Below are 15,076 nucleotides of genomic sequence, written 5' to 3' on the forward strand. Positions count from 1 at the left end.
AATACACAATTCAAGGACAAGATCTTTCAGGAGGCCTTCAAAATAATCTGAAAACTCTTCTTGCCAAGGTTAGCTCAAACTGTAACTAATGTTAGCATTTGCCCTAGTTTTAAGCCTTTACCTGCTGTACCGTGCATTGCCTGTATGTATTTTCTTATAAAGTGCTCCAGAAATTTAAGGCTCCAGAAACTCTTACCGATATTAGCAGGACTATCTACCCTATCCTAGATCATTTGCAGCATTAAGAAAGTACAGGAAAGGATATTGGGAAACCTAATGAGATTCAGATTAATGCAGACTAAGAATTTCCATTTGAGTTTCTCATAGTAATTATTTCTTTTTCATTTAAGCTGACCATGTAGAATTATTGAAATTGTGAAATAACTCAGTTTTTATGCCATTGAAACTTCTGCTACCTTCCATAGGTGTGTTTTCTCATTTTAAAGGGGCCATTCGAACACTGCAAGAGAACTTGAGTGGGGAGGCTAAGTGGTCAGCTTTAAAACAGCAAATAGAGTTCTTAGGTCAGAGATGGGGATCATAATGCAAAAGAAAAATCGCTGAAGAGAAACCATGTATGTCCAGGCCCTCAGTGATTTTTTTTTTTTTTTTTAAGATCATTTATGTCTCATCGTAAATGGGGATGTTTGTAATGTAAGGACTAAATGAATCATAGAATTAACTTTTCTCGGTGTCTTTGGATGTGCTTAAAATTATAAATGTTCAGTCTTTGTAAGATTACATAAATACCTTTTTAATATGAAAGGCTTATGCAGAAATACTGAGAGCTGTAAGCACCTCCAGTACTCCACCTTACACACGCACACATAGAACTTACCAAGTGCAGTGACTGCTGCCCGCATGCATACAGGTGTGGAGCCATCCACAGTCAAGCCATCTTAACAGCTACACAAAACCTCAAAATATAAGACAACTTAAACAGATCTGGAGTCTGTTAAATTAGAATGTTCTTGACCAAGTTAAAAATTATTTGCCTGTCAGGGGAAAGTGAACAGCAGACCCCTGTCTTAGCTGAAGAAATATTGGCAACTGATTACTGCTAGGTGAGGAAGAGCTATTCTTCTTAAAACAAGGAACTCTAGGGGCTGGAGAGATGGCTTAGTGGTTAAGAACACTGACTGTTCTTGCAGAAGACCTAGGTGTGCTGTAGATGGTACAGCCAGAGATGTGGAGTTGCCCAAGCCTTTGGAGCCTAGATTGTGAGTCTCAGATGTTGGACAGTGAGCTGCACTCCTGAACTTTGGTTTTACTTAAATGTCCATTTTTTCCCTTTGAAGCAAAATATTTAACTCATTTGAGATTTAATAGGAGCCCAATTAGGGTCTTTGAACTTTTAAAGGGTTTGAATTTTTTTTAAAGACTATGGGACTTTCAAGTTTGTACCTTTTTGTATAGTGATAGTAACACGAGATCTTGGGGAGGAGGGTAAACAAAAAAGTTATGGTTTAGTAGTGATGTTTGTCAAGTTGACAAGGGGTGAATTGTACTAGTTTTTGTCAGCTTGCCACCAACTAGAGACACTGGGGGAAGAAACCTCAATCAAGGAATCACCTCCATCAAATTGGCCTGTGAAACATTCTCTTGTGAATTGATGTATTGGGGCCTAAGCCAATGTGGGTGATGCCATTCCTGGCAGGGGGGCATAGGCTCTTTAAGAAAGGTAGCTGAGCAAGATAGAGGAAGCAGCACGCCTGTAAGCAGCTTTCCTCCCTGGTCTCTGCTTCATTTCTTGACTCAGGTTCCTACCCTGATTTCCTTCAATGGACTGTAAGTGGTAAGCTGAACTAAATCCTTTACTCTACAAGTTGTGTTTTGGTCATGGTGTTTATCCTAACAGAAAGCAATTGAGAATTAGTTCACATCTGACTCCTATAAGAAAACTCAATTTTGCTTTTTTTTTTTTTCTTTTATTCTTCTTTTATGTATATGTGTATTGCCAACATTCCTTTAGATAAGATTGGGATCTGCTGTTCATTTTCCTACTTTAATGCTGGGTTACTGTCTGCCTGAGTTTGCATGGGGCTTGTATATGCTGACACCTTTGCCCTAGAATCTCATGAGCAGGTTCCTAGGAACTTGTAAGACTGTTTCCATATGGTCATGCACATCCTTCCTGGCCCTTACAGTCTCTCCACTCCCTCTTCTGTGATGATCCCTGAGCCTTGGGCAGATGAAGTTTAATAAAGGGGTCCTGTAGAAAGACCAAAGCAGACTCTTAATCACTACACGTTGGCCATTTGTGACCTTTTGTGTTCCTGGCCCTCCACTGCATGAGGAGCTTCATTATTGAGAACTGATTCCTTAGTGTCCTTATTTATCCCTGTTCTATGTTCCATGAGCCTTAGGTGTAGAGGTTACATTGCAGATATGTCCTTGGGCCTGATACTGCCCCATAGTGTTTAAGGGACTCTCAATCTTCCCCCAGAATTTACAAGCCAGGCCTCCATTGTCTACATGTGTCTCAGCACTGTCTTCCAAGTTCCCACAATAAAACAGCCCAAAGTTCTAAAATCCAACAGTCCTCCCCCAAACCAGCATGGTTAGGTACATCACACCAAGCTCCCACTCTGGTACCAGTTTCTGTATTTGTTTTTTGCTGTGATAAACACCATAAATAACCAGACTCAACTAGGGGAGGAAAGGGTTTTTTCATGTTTCTCTACAGTACATTATCAAGAGATGCCAATGGAGGAACTCAAGGCAAGAATTTGAAGGCAGGAAATGAAGCAGAGACCATGGAGACATGCTGCTTAGTGGGCTGTTTGTAACAACCAAGAAAATGCCACATAGACCTGCTCAAGAGGCCAGTCTGATGGAGGAAGTTTCTCAGTTGAGGTTCCCTCTTCCCAGATGTATCTGGTATGTGTTGATAAAAAACTAAGCAGTAAACTGTGGAAGTGCGATACTGGGTATTGTAGATAAGTGGAATTTAAAATACAAAACAATCTCAAGGACTGAGAAAAATGCCTAACTTTTAATATTTAGCTAATTCCTTTACATTTTTATTTTATGTGTATGAGTGTTTTGCCTGTGCTGGATACCCTGGAATTACAGGTGTTGGTGAGCTGTTATATGGGTGCTGGGAACCAAACCTGGGACCTCTGCAAGTGCTCTCAATGACTGAGCCATCTCTCCAGCCCCATATTTAGCTAATTCTAATAAACATTTGTAAATTACCTATATTAGAAGTCTGAAGTTTATTAGATTATAATCAAAATATAATTTTATCACCTCAAAACATACTTTAGCTATACCTCCATTCCTCACAGTCCTAAGCAATAGACTTAATAAATGGCCATAGTTACTAAGATTTTATATTGTTCATGAAGTAAAATTTTCTAAGAGGCCACTTAAGATCACGGGAACACCAAATATGCTGCTAATTTCTTCCATGTTGGATGAAGACTATGAAAACTTGGTGGAAATACTGTTAGGAAATTTATGTGTAAATACTTGCATAGGTACCAGAAAATAACTCTTGAACCTACTCTATCCCCATGTTGTGGGGATAGAACCCAGGACCTTGTACATGCTAGACAAATGTTTTACCAAGCTATGTCCCCAGCCTGTAAAGCTACTTAAGATAGCTTATGTTAATTTAATTAAGCACTTTCTCTGTATCTAGGCTACAAGAAACCCAAGATAGGACTATGAATGAGCTCTTAGTTATATTTGGAGTAGATGGCAACTTTCCTCCCTATACAATACTAGGTATGGGTTTGGCCACTTGGCACATTTGTTACATCTTTAGTGAATATACTTCAGATGTGACTAATTCAGAAAAGTCTTACAGAGAAGCCAAGACAGATCTTCAGATCTTTATCGGTTTTGTCTTTTAAGCAAACAGATGAAGGTTTTCCTAATCCATACTTGGAAAGCTGCTGTCCATTGAATTAGAGAAAGCAGACTCTAAATAATGTTCTCAGGGGCCTTTTCTGACTCCATGTAAACCAATGAGATATGGTCTCATTCTCTAGAATGAGTTCTCTAGGTGATTATATCCTCACGTCAGATGTGTAATGAGGGCCTGCAGAGAGTAGACAGGCCCTCCTTGTTCTTGTTTCCTCAATCTTTTTGGGAGAGAGACTTCAGTTCTTGCCCCAGTATATTTTTCTCCAGGAAATTAGACTTTTTAAATCTGCTCCAGAAATAGTACTGGCTGTCATCTCCTCCACTACCATTACCATCTGGACACACTTGGTGTAACCTCTTCTAAGCAGAAGATGGAGTCACTTGGACTCTAGGTCTCTGCATTCTGAGATTTTTTAAATCGAAATTGACACCAAAGGGAATTTTGTCACCTTTTATAGTACAACTGGGTCCCTTGTCATTTCCTATGCTTTCTGTTGAGCCTAGGTTGCTCCTAAGCTGGGCTCCAAATCTCTCAAGACACAGCAGTGATAGAACTCCATTACCCTCTAGCCTTGGGCACCCTTTGTAATTCACATTCCCCTGTTTTCTTTGTTAGAGGGCATCTAACTCCCTGTCTCACAGACTTGGTATTTTGACTCTCATTTCCAAAACTTCTGGGAACATTCCTAGAGATGCTGCAAAGTCACGAATTAGCATCTGTCTTGTTCTGGTTCTTTGTAAAGCCTAGCATGACTGAAAGATACTTTTGAAGTGATGAAGAGCAATGAACAGTGAAAGCAGAAGCCTTCAAGTTTTAGAATATTAATTGTCTGGCCAGCATGACATGAAGTGAACCACCCATGCATGATCTTACTTAATCTACCAAAGTCCTAGGGCTGTTAGCCCCATTTTACAGAAAATAAAGCTGAGAGTTAAGAATCTAAGAAATTGGCTTAAAGTAAAAATGAAAATCTGTAAGTCTAAGCACATTTTCAAAAGATTCCATGGAAAATGTCTCCTTTGTTGCTAAACTGTAAACATTTTTTTCATTTAACTCAGTAATTTTTAATTCCTGGAAATACCGATCAAAGGATTTAGTAGTACATTTTAATACTTTAGGGTTACTTTGTATTCTCAAAGTAATGACCATGAAGGGCTCAGACCAACTGTTCAGACTTGAGTTATGAACTCACTGGTTACTAAAGTGCCCTGCCATGCAAATGGCATGTCAAAATTGGCCAAAACTATGATGGAATTGGGATTTTTACGTAGTCTTTGAGGTATACATGAGCAAGTAGTGACCTAAACAGATGACTTTGTTACCTTTTGCCAGAGCCATGCAAACTCCCACTTACTATTTAGTCTTAATATGTAGTTTGCCTTATCCTAGAAAGGAAAGAAGTAAACCGCATCTTTTTTCCTAGACCACAGTTCAGTTTCTCGTTGCTTTTCTGTTTTGATCCATTTCTATTGCTTTTTCACATCTCTATGAACTTGCTTTTGTTGCTGTGACAAAATACTTGAGATAACTTAAGAAGATTTATTTTGGTTTGGTTTCAGAGGTCAGTCACTTGGTTCTGTGTTGAGGCAGAACATAATGGTGGATGGCATGTGGGCAAAATCTGGCTCACCTCATGGTGGATAAAAAACAGGAAGGGACTGTAGACAAGAAGATACCCTTCAGCAGGGTACAGTGGTGCATGCCTTTAGTCCCAGCACTCAGGAGACAGATGCAGGCAGATCTTTGTGAGTTCAAGGCCAGCCTGGTCTACATAGTGACTTCCACATCAGCTAGGGCTACAGGGAGACCCTGTCTCAAAAAGACCAAAAAAGGAGATACCCTCAAAGGCACACCTTGAAGGGCCTGCCACAACCCCCTAGGCCCTACCTCCTAACAAGCCATTCAGCTATGAAGTCGTCAGTGGGTTAATCCAATGATGAGGTTAGCACCCTCATGGCCATTCACCTCTTAGTAGCACAACTAGCTGGAGAACAGTCCTTCAACACATGAGCCTTTGGGGACATTTTATACCCAAACACTAACATTTACCAAAAGGCTGCTTAAATCAGTCCCATTGACCAGTCCATCGTTATTGAGTCTAACCTGTCTTAACTCCCTTGGATTTCAGCTGATTGAAGTGTGTTAATTAAGAAAAGGTTTCCTCATTCCAGAGCGGTTGCTGGAGTTTTCAGATATTGCCAGATCCCACACTTAGAAACTTGTTTCTACCTCCCCTGCTCTAGTCAAAGCCCCACTTTTCCCTTTAGGTCTAGAATCTCAGTCTCAGAATTACTGACATTTGGGGCTGAGGAAGTGGGGTAAGTAGGGACTGTCCTGTACATCGTAGGATATTTGCCAACCTGCAGACCATAGTGTCTGCCCACTAGATGTCAATAGTACACGGAGACAGTTATAACTATCAAAAAATACCTTCTCACAGTTATTCCCTAAAGGATAAACTTGCCCCCTAACCAAGAAGATCCACTGCTTGAGTCAATTGGAAAGTCAAGCCCTTATCCGACCAGTCACCCTGAACAAGTCCTAGGCACTAAGGCAAGTGATAAAACAAAAACAAAAACTTTTTAATTGGCTAAAAGCAGCTACCATTTTGTATATCTGAATTAGGCCACTGAATGTTTTATACACAGCCACATTTAACCAAACTCTGAAAGGGAGGTAGTTCTCTCCTGCAGAAGAGAAGGCCATCTCAGAACAGTGACTTGCCCATGGTCATACAGACCTGATGGATTCTGATGTGTGTGATCTTCACCTGGCTCCACACTGCTGCTTGCTCTGAGCAGTTATCAACATGCTAGTAAGTGTGCCTGAGCCAGAGGCCCCCTTTGGAGTCTGTCTCCTCCATTTCCAGTACCCAGGAGCAGCTTGCTAGACATGCCAGACCATGGTCCTTGGCGTGCTGTCCAGTTGCCAGGCACCACCTACTGCGCTTGCAACCTGAACAGATCCCATTCCTAGCAGCAGAGACAAGTTGCCCCAGTCTAGTAGAAGATAATACATTGCTCACAGGACAAACAAGAATCCATTCTTCTTAGGTCTCAAGATTTTATTTAAAAACTTGGGACATAGTCACTTCTAGGAAGTTTCATTTTTTTCTGTAAGGAACAGAGGTCTTCAAAGCCAGGGCTGGGAATACTGGGCACAGGACTTAGACTCATCTCAGCCAACACCTCAGCAACTTACCCTGCATCCTTACTTTATTCCTGGCTGTCAAATAATGGAAAAAGACCCCCAAGTGTGAGCCTTTGACCTCTGCCAGATCTATGTCCAGTCTGGGGTCAATACCAAGACCATTTGCAGCTAAACCCTATGGACTTAAATGCCAGGGCTTTGATGTTAACACCTATGTGATCTAGTAAAGTTCCCCAGTGATTTGTCACTGTATCACTCAGATCTTGAGATCACTTTATCTTATCTGCAAAGCACCCAGACCCAAGAGTATGCTCCAGACAGTCCACCTTGCACCTGAGTTTCAAGAGTAAACACTTCCTTGAGCCAGTGCCTCCCAGTCTTTCTGAGTACTGGGTCACCTGGGAGCATTTCAGACAAGACAGCTGGCATTATAGCCCACCTTCAGAGGTCCCAGCTCAGACATGGGCCCTACTGGGCATTGTGAGAAGGGAGTTTCACCTCTCCAAGTCTGCTTTCAGCCCCAAGCCTGAAATGTCTAAAGATATGTGTTTAATTTAAATCAATGTAAAGCATTTTCTGAACATTTTTCTTGTAAAACTTTAAATCACTTGACTCCCTACATACCCTTTCAAGAGTAAAGCCGCACAGATGTCTGCATACCTCCTGTGTTACTCCAGCTGGAGGCTGCTGGGACAAGTTCTCCAGGAGCCCTTCTGCCATCACCTAGATGCTGGGTCATGAGAGGACACTGGCCTCTTCACAGGGTTGAAGGTTATTGCCTTGGGCTCCTGGCTGCTGGGTGTTGGGCCCCATGATCACAGTTGCTTCTGGAAACAAGTAGAAGAGGATTAGAGAACACACTGCTGCAACTTGTTTTGACTCAGAAAGATGGCACAAATAGAGAGCCTGCCAGTCATCAACAGGAAATGCTAAGGAAGGTCCAAAACAGGAGGGTTTCCCCATCCCCCAGGCATGGAGGTCAAATCTGAAAACTTGTTAATGCTTTCATTTCAGAAAGAAATGTGTAGTATTAGCACTGACTTTGCTGCCATTCCTCGAGGGCAGTCACCTCACTTTACAGATGGGATGTAAACTATGGCTCTGGGCCTGTGGTGCCAGAGCAGTGACTAGGAAGCTGAATGACGCCCACAGAACCAACCTGCACCTTTTCCCAGAATATTTTCAGCATTTAAACCTCTCTAATTTCACAGCTTATATTAACTATAGTAAAACAAAATCTCTTGGATGTGAACTTTCATTCACAAAATACTGTCTGTTCTGTCGTTCACTGTGATCAGATTCCAGGACACTTGTGCTTGTCGTTCCCCACTACTGAGCCCCCCTTATGCACTGTGGCTGCACACAGCATTTTATCTGAAACAGCCTGGTCCCCTTAACATGTACAAAACAGCAATGGCAGAGGGGGGAGCCTTTCAGAGTGGCCTTGGTTCCACATCAGTGCCTCTAAGAAACACCCTATGCTTTGACACCATCAACATTTGGGGGGTTTTTTAATTTTTAATTTTATTTTTTATTTTATGTGTATGAGTGTATTGCCTGCAGGTATGTTAAGTGCACCTGTGTCATGCAGTGCCCATGGAGGTCAGACAAGGGTGTGGGATTCCCCTGGAACTGGAGCTCCAGGAAGTTGTTAGCCACCATGTAGGTACTGGGAATCTGCAAGAGCAACCAGTGCTCTTAACCACTGAGCCATCTCTCTAGCCCCATTCCTCAAGGTTTTAGAAGGGACTTGGGTCACTCAACTATCCCCAGGGGCCCATGGATAACACGCATTCTGACTAGCTGGCATGAGTGAAAAACAGAGGTACAGTAAGACTCAGACTTGGGAGGCAAGCAGGCTGGCTATATGGTCACCAGCTTCCAAACAAATCAAGAAAGTGCACTAGTCCCAGGGAGGCAGCAGCATGCAGGGCAGCCAGTCCAGCCAGCTCAGCCCTGTGCTCATCCAGGGTGGAGCTGCAGTCTGACTTGACCAGGGAGAGACAGCAGAGAAAAAAAGTAACTTCAGCACACTGCTCCAGATTCTAGTTTTTAACCATAAAAATCATTTTACTTTTAAAGCCAGGCTTGGTGGTACACACTTAATCCCAGCACTTGGGAGGCGGAAGCAGGTGGATCTCTCTGAGATGAGGCCAGCCTGGTCTACATAGCAAGCTTCAGGCCATCTGGGGCTATAGGGAAGACTTTGTCTCAAAAAGACCAAAAAAGAACCCCAATAACAAAACAACAAAAACCTCATTTTACTATTAATACAAAAATCATATGTGTGAGAAACCACGTTTTCACCAAATATTGATGAAGTAAATTTTGTATTTTCCTATTTTTTCATCTCTCTGCCACATGTTAAAACCAAATTATCAGATGGTTTTGGTAGCTACACCTTTAATCCCAACACTCAGAGGCTGACAGATCTCTGAGTTTGAGGCCAGCATGGTCTACATAGCAAGTTCTAGAACAGCCAGGGTTATATGTCTCCCTCCCTCCCCCCTCCCTCCCTCCCTCTCTAAGCCAATATCCAGGAGGCCAGAACAGATCTCCACATGGTTGAAGTGGGAGGTGGCCCTGTTGCTGTCTCTCCTGCTCTCTGGATTTCTTGGTGCTTCTTCACCTGCCCTGACCAAACCTTCGTGGCTCTCCAGTTCTGAAGCCAGAGAGTAAGTAAGAACATCTTCCTCCTCAGACTGTTCTGAGGGGGGAATGAATGAGTGAGCAGAGGTGGACACATGGCATGGAGAGATGGCTCCAAAAAGCATCTTGGCAGTTGTGTCTTTTCACTGCCTTGGCCGTGGTCTTCAATCTAGGTATGCTTTCCTGAACAGAAAGAGAGCAGTGTCTTCATGATGGTTCTTTCCTCCCTGTCACTAGAGGCATTGCTGGCCCTGGTAACCAAAGCATCTCTTCTTCCTCCTGGTACTTTTCTTGGTGGAATCAGACCACTCTGTAGAGCCATAGCCCTCTTGCACCAGCAGCAGTAGTAACTGGAGCTTGTTGTGCTCCTGCAGCAAGTCTGTCAGCTCCTACAGAGTGAAACCAGGCTGATTGGGATCCCTCAGGTCCACATCATTTTGTCTGGTCCCAGGCTCACCTCAGCTCAGGCAGCCTGGCTCTATGTAGCCATTCCACCTCCTTCCTGAGGCTGTCCCTCTCCATTCTCAGTTCCTTTACCACCAGGCTGCCCTCATTCACCAGCTACCCCAGCATCTCCAGCACATGTACCATCTTGAACTGAAGCCAGGTGATGAGAGGGTCACTGCCCAGGGCCATCAACTCAACCACCATGTAGGAGATGTCATACACAGCAGTGGCAGTCATCTGCAGGGGACTCTTGGCCAGGGCACCCTTGGGACAGCAGAGAAAAAAGGTGACCTTCAGCCCAGCAGTCCAGATTCTTGACCACAAGGACTGATAGAGCAGTTTGGTCAAATACGTTTTCTGGCCAGGAATGGGAGTTCTGACAATGATGGGATGCTGGTCTGACCTGCAGTCCTTTCTGTCAACTAAAAACTGACAACTCTAGGCCCACTGAAGCCTCAGAAAGTGTATACACACACACACACACACACACACACACACACATGCACACACACTTGTCATCCAGTCACCTGCTCCATTGCTCCCTCCTACTGACATTTGTCATCTGGGCCCAACATCCAGCCTGGAAAAGCAGACATGAAAAGGACTCTATCCTTAGAAAGCTGAGTCCTCCCCTCCCACTCAGATCTTCCCTGGGGTTTAGGAAATAGGACTTCAATGCATTCTTCTGATGCTGATTGAATTCCTCCCTCTGGGCAACTCTGTAATACAGGCACAAAATGGGGAATGGAATGGAGCAGGAAGGGTTTTAAATAGCACACAACCAGCTAATTTGCCCTGCCAAGATAGTCTATTATAAACAACAACAACAAAAATCTAGGTGATGCAATTTGTTTCCATGTCTCTGGGCTCAGAAGTGTTTACATTTTCAGAAACACACATGCTTCGAGAGTGGAGCCGAAATAGAGCCAAGAGCCAAGTCCTGCTGCTGCTTGTGCATGCTTTGGTACCGTTGCAGGTTGTGGTTGCAATTGAGACTGCAACTTGTTGTGGTGTTCAAATAATATCCTTTCCAAGGTGCAGGCCCCCTCAGGTGACTTGTGGGTATGGGATGCTGCTGAAATCAGCAGGTTCTGGGAACTGGAAGCTATGACTGACATAAAAGCAAGCCACTCCCAGGAGCTGTATTTAAAGACATGTTTGTTTCTAGAAATGACCACTGCAAGCTAGAGTCCCCAATTGAAATACTTTTAAGTGGACCCATGTCACTCATGAATAATCCTTCCTGAGACTTTTGAGAGGGCCAACATCATGAACATGGAGCCTTTATTTACAAAAAAAAATTTTTTTTAATATTTTATTATTTTTTTATTTTATGTATATGCATGTATCCCACATATAGATAAATGCCCGCAGAAGACAGAAGAGGCTGTCGGATCCCCTGGAACTGGAGTTAAGGACAGTTGTGGCTGCATATATGGAAGTGCACCAGTGTCGTGCAGTGCCCGCAGAGGTCAGAAGAGGGCGTCAGATCACCTAGAACTGGAGTTACAGACAGTTGTTAGCTGCCATGTGGGTGCTGGGATCTGAACCCAGGTCTTCTGCGAGAACATTTAGCGTTCTTAACTGCTGAGCTATCTATCCAGCCCCAAAATGTTTTAAGATATTTTGTAGGTCCTGTTCTGCTGTAATCAGGAAAGAGCAGCTAGCTGCCCTAGGACTGGACACAGTGCCATCCCTGGCTTTACTAGGAGTGCATGAGAAAATCAGGTTTGACTGGATAAATAGACAGGTCAGGCATCTTCTGGGAGGCTTGGAAATGCCTGAAGTGTCACACAAATGACAAGGGTCTAATATTAATGAATATTCTGTTCAAACTGAAGATTGACGGGAAGAGCTAGACTTTAGCAGAATTCTCTAGAATTGGCCAATCTTCATGTTCCAGGGACCGTTGGGTCTTGGAATATATCCTAGTTATTGCCTTCCTTTTTAAAGTTAGGAGTGCAGTTCTTAAGTAGCCTTGTTGTTCAAAGTCCCATGTTAGTCTGCTGAAGCTGAAATTGGAAGCTAGGAACTCTAGCTCAGACTTACTTGACTCTGGATTGCCCTATTAAAGCTTTAGTCTCGCTCAAGGCATGAGTGTGAATTGAAGTGTAGGTGCTTCTGAAAGGCAGATGTCTGTAACTCTGGGATCAGCAGACTTTCCACAAAGGGTCAAAGCATGCTCTATGCCAACTCCCCAGTCACCTCTGCCTTGTGACACAGAAGTGACTATAGACTGCACAGCAAATGAGAGACACCATGTGAATTTCAGATGATTCCTACATATCATAAAATTACTGGGGTTTTTTTCAACTATTTGAAAAATACAAAAATTAGTATTCCTTGTTTGTAGAGCGTATTTGAGCAGGCTCAGACCAGACCAGACCAGACTGGCCTGGAGCTGTACATCGTTGACTGGTCCCTTGCTCTTGGTGTCTTCTCTCAGTGGCTGTGGTTTGAGGGTAATTTTTTAAAAAAATATTATATTTTTATTTTATGTGTATGTATTGCCTGTATGTATGTGAGTGTACCTGTGTCATGCAATGCTGCAGAGATTAGAAGAGGGCTTTGGATTCCCCTGGAACTGGAGTTAAGGACGGTTCATAGCTGCCATGTGGGTGCTGGGAATTGAACCCACATCCTCTGCAAGAGCAGTCAGTGCTCTTAACCGTTGAGCCATCTCTCCATCTCTCCAGCCCCCAAGGGTAAATTTTTAGTGAAAGATTAAAGGGTAAAACTGAGAAGACAGAAGACCATAGGATGCCCCAGACAGGGAGGTGGGGGATATGGACTGGTTAAGGTCATTGGCTGTCCCCTGGGACTGTCCAGAAGCAAGTGGCTGCCCCTTGTGCCATCTTCACAGCCACCGCATTTGGAGTACCCAGGGAAGCCGTCCAGATTTCCTGAGAGCAGAGGTTTCAGTGCTGGTGTCCACTGGCCAGCTAAGGGTGAGCCAGATGTTACCTCATCCTTCCACTTCCCCACTCAACAGCCGTACCAGTACTCACCTAGCTTTTCCTTCCCACAGATCGACTTGTATGTAAGGGTCCTTGATTCTCCATGGAAAGGCCAGATTCTTCCATGCTCTGTAATGTTTGAGGTATTTGAACCATGACACTCAAAAAGTTTCAAATTTTGGAGTGTTTGGATTTCAGATTATCAAATTAATGACTCACAACTAAGAAGGTTTATGAAAATATTCTAAAATACAAAAAACTTAGAAGTCCGAACCACTCCCAGTTCTGTGCATTTCAGATAAAGGACACTCATTCTGTACCTCGTTCAGTTGTCGTGAATGAATGAATGAATGAATGAATGACTAATTAAAGATGCAGTTATTACCATTTTACAGGTGGAAAAACTAAGGTTGAGAGCACTAAAGTGACTTACCCAAGACAAGGCAGAGGAGTAAGGTTCACATCCAGGTTGGACTCCAAATTATTGATTCCAAAGCTGCAGTGCACACGGCTGGGTTGAGGGGACAGGCATCATCCTGCCTCCATCAGAGGCTAACCACTCCTCCAGCCACAGCCTCCCCTTAGGTCTGGCAGCCACTCTGTGGTTAGACCACTTTGCCTGGATGAAAAAGGGTTTCCATCACTAACAGGACCTCACCCCCATCTTCCCATCAACACGGTGTCCAGAGAAGCCACCAGAGCCAGGGTCCTGGGTTCATATGTATTTATTCACTTGTGGGCTCACAGGAAGTACTCAGTGTCTGTGTTAGTTGGATAGATGACCATGCAATGTTGCTTCACCCATCAGATGCCCTGGGAGACTCCAGTTCAGATGCTGAAATAAGCTTTCAGTGGAGGATCCCACAAGGGTTTTTTGTACTGTGGTCAGGTCCAAGCAGCATGTAATAAGGATGTACAGGTGCATGCAATAGGCCCAGCTCTTTTATACATTTGCCTTATGCTCATGGGCATCTGCAATCAACACCCCATTTTACAGAGCAAGGGACAGAGTTCAATGACATCAAGGAAATTGTTCAAGCTCATCAAGCTGGTCATAGCGGGGTAGGTGGGTTAGTAGACTATGCACAGCCTGGTGTTCCCTCACAGTTCTCCCCAGCCCTTTGCAGTTACCTTGGAGTTACCATAGTTAACTCCATAATTAATCCTAAAGACAAAAGCTTGGGCCCCATTCAAAGCAGTACTGAGAAGGAGGGCATACAGACTCCCATACTGCCCTGGCTGGAGCACCAGGTGCATCTATGCTGAGACCAGGCAAGAGCTGCTGCCATTGTCCCTACTCCTCACAGCCTACACCTGGGGTCTTTGATTCTAATATTTTTCATAGGCAGCCAACACAAGCAGGTGCAAAAACCTGCCATCACAGAAGGCCCTTCTTCAGGAGTGGCCTATATGGACATGGGTGTGCTTTAGGCCCAACGTAAGGCTACTGACCCTCATTGACTGGCCTGCCATTGGTTTCCCTCCCACCATGGCTGCATCCCATGGTGTGTGACTCCTCTGGTTTTCAAGAGTCCCCTATAAAGATGCCAATATGATAAAAGAGAAATGGATGTTAGGTGCATAGATGATGCCACAGGGCCGAGGAGATGGGAAGGGGCCTACTACCTGCCAGCCATCTCCAGCCTGCCACCATGTGACTTCTGCATTGGCCATGTGCTCATCCACACCACATGCTGGCTCAACTCCCATGGCTTACCCTTGGAATAGGATGGTTGGGGTCCTGACGAGCAGTGTATTGACAGCCCTGACCCATAGTGGCCTTCTCATAGATCTCCCCAGCATCAACTGGTCTCAGCTACCTCTGGTCCTGCTGTCCCAGAAGCTCCAACTCCCAACTCCTGGTCCCAGCTTATCCACACTAACATACCCACGCCCTCACTGAGCTTCAGTCCCGAGACAGCCTTAGAAGACAGCATGAGGATCAGAGGTAACAGGTTTTCAGTGTTGTTTTTACATAGCACATACATTATCTTAAGAT

The 15,076-nt window shown here is 44.0% G+C and overlaps 1 pseudogene; it reads right to left on the minus strand.

Annotated features, from left to right (window-relative positions):
* Nucleotides 1-9,842: 9,842 nt before the first annotated feature.
* Nucleotides 9,843-14,851, minus strand: LOC103726640 (annotated as a pseudogene).
* Between the last annotated feature and the right edge of the window lie 225 nt (nt 14,852-15,076).

Source organism: Nannospalax galili, unplaced genomic scaffold, assembly GCF_000622305.1.
Source record: "Nannospalax galili isolate Female #2095 unplaced genomic scaffold, S.galili_v1.0 scaffold489, whole genome shotgun sequence".
In the NCBI taxonomy this organism is placed as follows: Eukaryota; Metazoa; Chordata; class Mammalia; order Rodentia; family Spalacidae; genus Nannospalax; species Nannospalax galili.